Genomic DNA, 11681 nt, shown 5'->3' on the forward strand with positions numbered 1-11681 from the left:
CAATGCAGGGTGTGTGTGTTAAGTAGATTTAGTCGTGTTAGAGTCTTTGCGACCCTATGGACTGTAGCCCACCAGGCTCCTCTGTCCATGGGATTCTCCAGGCAAGAATCCTAGAGTGGGTTGCCATGGCCTCCTCCAGGGATCTTCCTGACTGAGGGATTGAACCTGCGTCTCTTATACCTCCTGCATTGGCAGGCAGGTTCTTTACCACGAGTGCCACCTGGGATGGATACCAACACAGGATGCTTGGGTTCAGTCCCTGGCCCAGGAACTAGGGTCCCACACGCCAAAGGCAACTAAGCCCGCACATGGCAACAAGAGAAGCCTGCACACCGCAGAGAAGCCACTGCACAGAGAAACTAGAAGAAGCCAGTGTGCCACAACGAAGTGCAGCCAAAATAAAAATAGATAAATGGAATTAAATAAAAATAAAAGATGCCAAATGCCACAACTAAAGATCCAGCATGCTGCAAAGAAGATGGAACATCCTGTATGCTGCAGCTAAGACCCAGCGCAGCTAAATAAATAAATACATGTTACAAAAAAGAAAAGAAGGATGTGTCTTAGTTTCAGATTTAGCAAGTGAGGTGTGTTCTGAGCAATATGTGGGAAGCCATTGCTTCCTTTTGGTTGTGGAACATCTCCATCTTATATCTGATTAATTACACTGCTTATATTCCCCATTCTCTGCTTAGCCACGCTCTCCATAAATCCGTAAAATCCAGGATTATTTACAGTAAGCAGTTTAAACAGGGCAGGTGTTTTTAATCCTATTAAAAACATTTCATAGATAAGGATTTTCTGTTACTTTTTGCTAGTAAGTATATATTCTTATTGTGTTTATCAAGAGCATGGGTTATTAGTGTGTATACAAGATTTGACCAGGGATATTTTTTTCCCCTTTCATCTCAGGAGAAAGAGGGAGTGGGTTGCAGCCCTGCTGTTAACTCTTTTCTTCCCATTAGGGAACCTCCTTAATCCCCTATGGCATATTTACAATAAATGTACTTTGTATATTAAAATTCTCCAGAGAATTCCCTGGAGGTTCAGTGGTTAGGACCCCACACGTTCACTGCCGAGGGCCCAGGTTCAATTCCTGATTAAGGAACTAAGATTTCACAAGCCTTGCAGTGTGGAAAACACATTCTCCGAAATAAAAAGTAAAATCAAAACAAAACAGCAACAAAATTGAGCTGCTCGTAGCAGAGGATCATTCGTGTGGCTCCCAGGGTGCCAAAAAGTCCACCTAACCATTCTTGATGAGGTCAGGGTTTCAACTGGGAGTAAAATGGACTGAGGGGCCATCTGGGATGTGACCCAGGAGTTAGCACTCAACCCTGGGAAAAATTCACAGTGTTTCACCCAAGGGAAAATGTGTTCACTTAAGAATAAGCCTGGCTGCTCACATTGGCAGGTCAACCCAGAGTTGCTGTTGGGTTAAAATGATATGTATTAAAAAGTATCCTGGCTTTCATTGAGGAGTAGCATATTTGGTGGTGACCACTTCCCGATTCCCCCGAGATGAAGAGAAATGATGATCTAGCCCCTGGAGATGCAGAGCAGGTGGCATGCCAGGGGGTGACTTTGCCCTGTGCACAATATTCATAGTCTATTTTCCAGGACAGATCAGATGTCTCCTGACAGGTGTGCAACTTCTGTCCTTGCATACTGTTGGAAATTGCCCAGCTGCTCCTGGCTCTGCTGTTCAATTACTTTACACAGGCACTCTCAGCGAAAACCTTGGGAAACCCTCAAGAAGAGATGAATTATCTGTTGTTCCTCAAGTGGGTCTCTTTGGAGAGAAACGATCTCATTATTCCAGGTGCTCCTCATTAGAACAGATGTTGACTGTGGCGGGTCACAGTATGTGCAGAGATTACACTGGAAGGAATATGGTTGTCAGTGTTTTTGGTTTCAGCACTGTAGCAGCTGCCATGACCTCTGTCTCATAAGTGGCCCTGTCATAGGCCACATGGGGCTTCCCAGTTGGCTCAGCGGTCAAGAATCTGCTTGCTAATGCAGGAGACGCAGGAGATGTGGATTTGGTCCCTGGGTCAGGAAGAGCCCCTGGAGCAGGAAAATGACAGCCCACTCCAGTGTTCTTGCCTGGAGAATCCCCTGGACAGAGGAGCCTGGTGGATTACAGTCCATGGGGTCACAAAGAGTTGAACACGACTGAGGGACTGAACATGCATGCCCCCAGTTGGTCACACATGTCAAACCCTGGGGCGCCGGTACCGTCGTTGCCCAATGAGAGACTGAGTATCATAAGTTCTTGCCCTTTGCCAAGACTGCCTAAATGATGACTTGCAGAGGCTTTAAAATATATTGATATCTATTTATTTATGTGGTTGCCCCAAGTTTTAGTTGCAGCATGAAGGATCCTCGATCTTCATTGCGACATGCAATGAGATCTTTTCATTTTCGGGTGAGAACTCTTGGTTGCAGCATGAATACAGTTCCAGGTACTATACAGTGTAAGGTGTACCTGGTTTTTCAAATTTATTTTATTGAAGTATAGTTGATTTTACAATATTTTAATTTCTGCTGTACAGCAAAGTGATTCAGTTATACATAGATACACTTTCTTTTTCATATTCTTTTCCATTATGGTTTATCCCAGAATATTGAATATAGCTCCCTGTGCTATACAGGAGGACCTTGTTGTTTATCCATTCTCTACATAAAAGTTTGCCTCTGCTAATCCCAAACTCCCGATCCATCCCTTCCCCACCCTCCACTCCCCCTGGCACACACAAGTCTGTTCTCTATTATCTGTGAGTCTTTTTTTTTTCCTGTAGATAAATTCATTTGTGTCATATTTTAGATTCTGTATGTAACTGATACCATATGGTATTTGTCTTTCTCTTCCCGACTTACTTCATTTAGTATGATAGTCTCTAGGACTATCCATGTTACTGCAAATGGCAAAGGACATTTCCACTGTTCTCATGTCTTGGCTATCGTGAATAAGTGCTGCTATGAACATAGGGATGCATGCATCTTTTTGAATTATAGTTTTGTCTGAATATATGCTCAGGAGTGGGGTTGCTAGATCAAATGGCAACTCTATTTTTAGTTTTTTGAAGAACCTCCAGACTGTTTTCCATAGTGTCTGCACCAATTTACAGTCCCACCAAGAACACAGGAATGTTTCCTTTTCTCTACATCCTCTCCAGCGTTTGTTATTTGTACGTTTTTTAATGATGGCCATTCTGACCAGTGTGAGGTGGTACTTCATTGTAGTTCTGGTTTGCATTTCTCTGATAGTAATGCTGAGCTCTTTTTCATGTGTCTGTTGGGCATCTGAATGTCTTCTTTGGAGAAATGTCTATTTAGATCTTCTGTCCATTTTTTAATTGGGTTGGGTTTTTCAGTTGTTTTTGAGTTGTATGTGCTGTTTGTATATTTTGGACTAAGTCCTTGTCGGTCATATCATTTTCAAATATTTTCTCCCAATCTGTAGGTTGTCTTTTCATTTTGTTTATTGTTTCCTTTGCTGTACAAATGCTTATAAGTTTGATTAGGTTCCTTTTGTTTGTTTTTGCTTTTATTTCTATTAGTACGTATCTGTTAATTCCAAATTCCTAATTTATCCCTCCCTGCCTTTCCCCTTTGGTAACCATAAGTTTGCTTTCTATGTCTGTGAGTCTACTCCTGTTTTGTAAATAAGTTCATTTGTAGGGTATTTTTTAGATTCCACATATAAGTGATATCCTATGATATTTGTCTTTGTCTGACTTACTTTCACTTAGTATAATAATATCTAGGTCCATCCACGTTGCTGCAGATGGCGTCATTTCATTTTTTTTAGTGGCTGAGTAGTATTCTATTGTATATATACCAAATCTTCTTTATCCATTTATCTCTAGAGGGACATTTAGTTTGCTTCCATGTCTTAAAAGCCCCTATATTTTAGCAGCTTGGAATATTTCTATCATCTGGCACAGCAATAAAATTTGATACCTTAAATTCAGATCCTGGATCCAGGGACTGCAGAATTAATAACACAGGGTGAGTGCCATATATGGCTGTAATTAAGGTTAAGGCACCAATGACATGACTTCTCAGGTTAGACGATGTGAGAGGCTGAGCTTGGAGATGCCTCCCTTCCCATGACTATTGCACTGCCATGGGATCAAATGTCCTTGGATCCTGAGCTGGTCATTGGGAACTGTGTGACAGGAGAGCCACCCAGAGAGTAAAGATGTGCTGCTATTCTTCTCTTGGCGTCTAGCTTTGCAAGAGATAAATAAACTGCTTTTCTCTGATGAATTGTACAATGGTGCTTGACTGACATTTCACCTTTTAAATTATTTTTATTTAAATTATCTAAGTTGTCTTTAGAGTGAGCTGCAGTTTAACTGTTGACAAGCTCTACAATATATTGTGAACCAGCCCTCTCCATCTCTTCCACATCTACCCTAACCCCAGCTATCAGCATCTTTTACTGGGACCACTTACTATCACATCATCTCTCTCCACTGCTTAAGTTCTTTCAAAGGTATCTCATCCCAAGTAAAACATACCACAAAAAATCCAACCTACAATTCTCTACATGATCTGGCTTCTGCTCCTTTATCCATTCACATTTCCTGTCACCTAGACTGGGATCTACTTTGTGGGACCCAGTAAAAAATGAAAATATGGGGCTCCTTGTTAAAAAATTATTAAGAATTGCAAGAGAGCAATTAGACCAGCAGAGCCTTAAAGCAAGCATGGAGCCTTTCTGAGAGTGGGGCTCCATGGGATTGCACAGGTTGCGTGCCCATTAAGCCGGCCTGCCTGTCATCCACTTCTCATTCTGAGGTCATCCTCTTGTTTCTGTTTTAGAGCTTTTGTACTAACTCTTCCTTGGCCTGGAATGCTCTTCTGTTTAGTGTTAGCATGGTTTACTTCTCCTAGGTAGGGTCTCAGTTGCAACATCACCAACTGAGAGAGGCCATCCAGGACCCTCAACTTAACCTAGCCACTGACTTGTTCTTTGTTGCTTCACCACTCTTTTTTAGCTCTTTGCCATGCATTTCACCTAGTTCCTTTTTTAAAACCATCTGTCTATTTATTGGCCGTCTCTCCCTGTTATGGGTTGAATTGTACCCCCCATCTCACCACCGCAATTCTTATGTTGAAATCCTAACCCCCAGTATCTCAGAATGTGATCTTATTTGGCAATAGGGTTGTTGCAGATGCAATTATTTAAGAATGAGGTTGTACTTGTGTAGGGTGAACTCCTAATCTAATATGACATGCATGCTTAGTCACTCAGCCATGTCCAACTCTTTGTGACCCTATGGACTGTAGTCTGCCAGGCTCCTCAATCCATGGGATTCTCCAGGTAAGAATACTGGAGTGGGTTGCCATTTCCTCCTCCAGGGAATCTTCCCAACCCAGGGACTGAGCCCGCATAGCCTCCTGCTTTGCGGGTGGATTCTTTACCCACAGAGCCATCGGGGAAGCCTAATTCAATACAACTATCTTATAAAAAGGGGGAATCTGAAGATAGAAATGTATTCAGGGAGAGCACCATGTGAACGTGAAGATGGCCATTTACAAGTCAAGAAAAGAGCCCTGGAACAGATTCTTCCTTTACAAGGAACTAACCCTGCCTACACATGGATTTTGGACTTCAATAGTCTCCAGATCTGTGAGACAATCAGTTTCTGTTGTTTAAGCCAGTTTAATTATGGCAGAAAGTTAAGAAGAACTAAAGAGCCTCTTGATGAAAGTGAGAGGAGAGTGAAAAAGTTGGCTTAAAGCTCAACACTCAGAAAACTAAGATCATGGCATCTGGTCCCATCACTTCAAGGCAAATAGATGGGGAAACAGTGGAAACAGTGGCTGACTTTATTTTTCTGGGCTCCAAAGTCACTGCAGATGGTGATTGCAGCCATGAAATGGAAGGAAAGTTATGACCAACGTAGACAGCATATTAAAAAGCAGAGACATTACTTTGTCAACAAAGGTCCATCTAGTCAAGGCTATGGTTTTCCCAGTGGTCACGTATGGATGTGAGAGTTGGACTGTGAAGAAAGCTGAGTGCCGAAGAATTGATGCTTTTGAACTGTGGTGTTGGAGAAGACTCTCGAGAGCCCCTTGGACTGCAAGGAGATCCAACCAGTCCATCCTAAAGGAGATCAGTCTTGGAAGGACTGATGTTGAAGCTGAAGCTCCAATACTTTGGCCACCTGATGCGAAGAGCTGACTCGTTTGAAAAGACCCTGATGCTGGGAAAGATTGAGGGCAGGAGGAGAAGGGGACGACAGAGGATGAGATGGTTGGATGGCATCACCGACTCAATGGACATGGTTTGGGTGGACTCCCGGAGTTGGTGATGGACAGGGAGGCCTGGCGTGCTGTGGTTCATGGGGTCGCAAAGAGTCGGACACGACTGAGCGACTGAACTGAACTGAATAGTACTTTGTTACAGCAGCTCTCGCGAACTAATGTACCCTCCGTTAGAACGAAGCTGAGAGCATTAAACCTGGTTTGTTTATTTCACAGCCGTCTCAGAACGTGCCTGTACTGTTACTTAGACCACATCAGTACTGCTGTTTAACGATTTCACTTGTATATATAAACCTGAAAGCCTTTCAAGGGAAGAGAGTGTTGCAGGTGTTCAAGAACAACCTGCTGAGTAGATTAAACCATGTCACTCATTTCCAGATTTTTTGTGGAGAGCGCCGGCAGTTGTGTGCGGACTGACCGATCATAAGCTCTTATTCCGTAGGCTGTTTTAATATGTACGACGTGCTTTTAGCTCTCGGGACAAAGAGACATACTTCGCAGGTCTGTCAAGTGAGACTCAGAAGACCGATCGGAGCTCTAGCCTTTTACAAGCGCTGGTCCTTGCTCCTTTTGGCATCTCGGTAGTTGTAGTTTTGTCCACTGTAGCTTTGCTCGAAAAATGAACTGTGAGACCACAACTCCCATCACCCCGCAAGCACTGGAGCCTTCAGAGCGCATCCTCTGGAGGGGGCACCGAAGCCATTGAGCAACTTTCTGGTCCAAGGGCCCGCCTTCCTGAACCCAGAAGCACCGTGATTGGTCGACTGCCCCGCCTCTCAGTGGAGGGGGCGACAGGTGAATGAAAGGGGGGCGTGTTAGTGCGCGTAGCTCGGCGGCGGCGCGGCTGGAAGAACTAGCTGGAAGGTGAGAGCAGAGGAGCGGGTTCACGCTGCCGCTTTCATTGGCTTGGGGAGGATTCGGGGCGCCGTGGGGACGGGATGGGCAACCGACAGGGATGTTCCGCGTTGGTCGGCCTCTCTCGGACCACCTGGCCCTGGCTAATCCCTGGACTCTATCCGGGCGAACCCGCACTCATTGACGGACCCTCTCCCTCCCCTCCAGCGTGGGGAGGCCCATGCAGCGGCCGTTTCCCCCCTCCTCCCAGACACTGGGTTGCCCCCTATGCCCTGAGTCGTCCAGTGGGTGGTATGGGCGCACGCTGATTCTGGTGGTCCCAGGGCCAAGGGCTCGGCCAGACTGAGGCAGTTGGCAGCGACGGTCACTTTGTCCGGGAGAGGCCGTGAGAGGGGCAAGGCCTCGGTTCTCACCATCGGGACCCAAAGACTGTATCCAGTAACGGATTTTGGTGATTTCTGCAGGGTTGTCTACCTGCGGGCGGGGGAGGATCCCCTTGACTTGCGATCAGTTTAGCAGTTGAATCAAAGATGCAGTTGACCCAGAAATACTTTCTGTGAAAATGGAAACTCGTCTTCTGAGTTGTTTCCCTCCACTCCGTGCATTTGGGAAAGGAATGAAAGAGTTCCCCAGCCCTTCTCACGGTTTCCTGGAGGGTTAGGGAAGTCAGGTTGGCATAAGTAGATAAAGATGTAAACTCTGGACTCAAATCAATCTCGGTGCCAGTCCTAGCCTGAGCGTGTTATATGAAAATTGGAACCTCAGTTTCCTCCTCTGAAAAAGAGGAAGTAATGATTTTATCTACTGTACTGGGTTCTTGGGAGGTTAACATTAGTTTATGCTTGTAAAGTGTTAATACTTTTTACAGTGCTTCATGAGAAGTAGTTCTCAGTAAATGCTAACTATTGAGGAGCAGATTTTCATTATTCTCTGGTTGGTGAAACTGCAGGAGGGTTGTCAGAAAGAGTGGGTGGATTTCAAAGCTGCTTTTGGCGCTGGAATAAAGACATTCTCTCAGGGGCATGTGGGAGTTTGTTATAACACTAGTGTTGGCATCTGCCCTCTCCTGGAAGACATGCGATGTTCTTGGTTCACTTTTCAATTCTTGGCATCTTCCTTGTGTCAGGCATTGCTTGTAGCCAATAACTGTTGAATTGAATTGGAACCATGAGAAGGTTAGGAGGGTCCCTGCCAGAGTGTGGATAAATGTGCTTCTGGAAGCAGTGTACCCTATGAGCTTCTTTTCCAGGAGAAATGGTGATCCTCGGTTTGTGCCAGGGACGCAGAGTACCGAAGGCAAGTGGAATTGATGTAAATACAACATGCAGTGGCATACAGCATTCCCACGTTGTATGCCAAATGTGGTTGGAGAAAGGTTTGAAGAAAATATGTGGATAGATTTTTGCAAAGTCAAGGGAGTATTTCCATGATCCAGTAGAATCTAGAATATTTGCAGATAGAAAGCCAAAGGAAATAGGTTTTGAGTGTTATTGCTAGAAAGGCGCATCTTCTAGTGAAAAATACAAGTGCCTGGAGGGAGGCTCTGTAGGTAAGACTGTTCTACAAGTTAAGAAGTATTGGGCCTGGGACTTCCCTGGTGGTCCAGGGGCTAAGACTCTGTACTTCCAATACAGGGGACTCGGGTTCTATCCCTAGTCAGGGAACTAGATCTCACATGCTGCAATGAACACCTGGCTCAGCCAAATAAATAAATGAATACTTCTTAAAAAAGAATTGGGCCTATTTAATAATCTTCCTTAGTTACCAATTCCTTATCCCTCTGTCCCTCCTCCTTTTTCTTCTTTGCTAAAAAGGAAAGAGGGGGGATAAAAGCAATATATGCACACAGTAAAAGATCCTAACAGTATGGAAAGGTTATAAATGAAAAATGAAATCATTCCCAAAACCTCCTACCTCTAGTCCCTCTTCTCAAGGTTCAGTTCAGTTCAGTTTCTCAGTTGTGTCTGACTCTTTGCAACCCCATGGACTGCTGCCCACCAGGCCTCCCTGTCCATCACCAACTTCCAGGGTTTGCTCAAACTCATGTCCATTGAGTTGGTGATGCCGTCCAACCATCTCATCCTCTGTCATCCGCTTCTTCTCCTGCCCTCAATCTTTCCCAGCATCAAGGTCTTTTCCAGTGAGTCAGTTCTTTGCATCAGGTGTCCAAAGTATTGGAGCTTCAGCTTCAGCATCAGTCCTTCTAATGAATATTCAGGACTGATTTCCTTTAGGATGGACTGGTTGGATCTCCTTGCAGTCCAAGGGACTCTCAAGAGTCTTTCTCAACAACACAGTTCAAAAGCATCAATTCTTTGGTGTTCAGCCTTCTTTATGGTCGTACTCTCACATCTATACATGACTACTGGAAAAACCATAGCTTTGACTATATATGAATCTTTGTTAGCAAAATAATGTCTGTGCTTTTTGATATGCTGTCTAGGTTTGTCATAGTCTTTTAATTTCATGGCTGCAGTGAACATCTGCAGTGATTTTGGAGCCCAAGAAAATAAGTCTGTCACTGTTTCCATTGTTTCCCCATCTATTTGCCGTGAAGTGATGGGACTGGATGCCATGATCTTTGTTTTTGAATGTTGAGTTTTAAGCCAGCTTTTTCACTCTCCTCTTTCACTTTCATCAAGAGGCTCTTTAGTTCCTCTTCTCTTTCTGCCATAAGGGTGATGTCATCTGCATATCTGAGGTTATTGATATTTCTCTTGGCAATCTTGCTTTCAGCTTGTGCTTCATCCAGCCCAGCATTTCTCACGATGTACTCTGCATATAAGTTAAATAAGCAGGGTGACAATATACAGCCTTGACTTACTCCTTGTCCTATTTGAAACCAATCTGTTGTTCCATGTCCTGTTCTAACTGTTGCTTCCTGGCCTGCATACAGATTTCTCAGGAGGCAGGTCAGGTGGTCTGGTATTCCCATCTCTTTCAGAATTTTCCACAGTTTGTTGTGATGCACACAGTCAAAGGCTTTGGTGTAGTCAATGAAGCAGAAGTAGATGTTTTTCTGGAACTCTCTTGCTTTTTCTGTGATCCAACAGAAAAATTTGATCTATGGTTCCTCTGTCTTTTCTAAATCCAGTTTGAACATCTGAAATTTTCAGTTCACGTACTGTTGTGGTTATCTGCTATTAACTCTTGGTTATCTGCTATTAACTCTTGCTCATATAACCTTCCAGAAAAAAATTCTCACATATACCAACAAAAACATATGTATATCCCATCTATGTGATGGGATAATACTGTACATTTTGTTTTGCATCTTATATTTTTCCTTACTATATCTTGGTGAGTGTTTTATATGAACACACACAATTCTCGCTCTTTAAAGCACGGTTGCATAGTATTCCACTGTGTGAATATACCTCATTGATTTAACTTGCCCCCTACTGGTGAATGTTCTGATTGTTTCTACTTTTGTGCTTGTACAAAAACCTGGTGTGATGGGCATCTCTGAGCTTATGATTTAATGTACTTTTGGGAATACATCCAAAAGGGTAAGTTTTTAGCCATGAAATTTTGGGAGCAAAAGATGTGTAAGTTTTGTAGGGGGGGGCCACACCATACCTCCTTTGGGGATCTTAGTTTACTGACCAGGGATTGAACCTGTGCTCCCTGCAGTGGAAGGACCACTAGGGAAATCCCAAAAGATGTGTACATTTTAAATTTTGATAAATATTGGCAAATTCCCCCCTAAAATGGTGTTCCCCATGATATTTCTATCAACAGTGGATATTATTACTTTGAAAATTTTTTACCAGTCTGATTGGTTTTCTTTCAGTTCTGAGGAAGAACTGAGTTTGATATTTAAATGTAGCATTCTCCTGTGTCTTGTTTTCCCCTTGATATGATTGCCAAAAGGAGGAAGGTTTGGCTGGAGCATTTAGAAGAAGTGAGAATGATCAGGAACTCTTAATCCTGTGAAAACTTTCAGGGTTGATTTATTCAGGAGAAGAGTTTTTCAGATATCAGACAGTTCTCTTCCTTTCTGAATCAAAATGTTAATTTTAATTACTTTGGATGAAAAAACATTCCCAAAATTAAACCTCCTGGAGTTTAAAATGAATATAAAAAGAATCATCTTGATGACTTAGGCCCATCCATCATAGCCCTGGGGTATAATTTAGTGATATCCTTAGGCCATTTTGAATATGTTCAGAGCATTTAATACCCTTAGCTAAGTGGCCTCAGGCTGATATTTTGAAAAAATGTCTGGGTCTGTTTTTGATAACTTTTTTTTTTAACCTTTTCCTAGCTATCAATTCTCACTTTTAAGTTTGTCAGTTTACTTACAGAGACTCCTTTACTTCTTTGTTCTCTAGTTTCTCAACTTAATGTGTCACTTATAAATGTGTAGAAAGTAGGTGTAAACTGCCATTTAATGAGGTTGTTGTTGGTCTTCATTGAGTAAAGTCTGTTAGGTTAACACACAGGCCTTGAGGGATCTCTTAGCAGTGGAAAGACTGTCTGCTGGTAGAGATGCCTCATTTCTCTTGGGTGGGGTAATTGTTGTGTTCCACTTGTAGAAA

This window comes from Oryx dammah, unplaced genomic scaffold (genome assembly GCF_014754425.2).
Source record: "Oryx dammah isolate SB20612 unplaced genomic scaffold, SCBI_Odam_1.1 HiC_scaffold_27, whole genome shotgun sequence".
Classification (NCBI taxonomy): Eukaryota; Metazoa; Chordata; class Mammalia; order Artiodactyla; family Bovidae; genus Oryx; species Oryx dammah.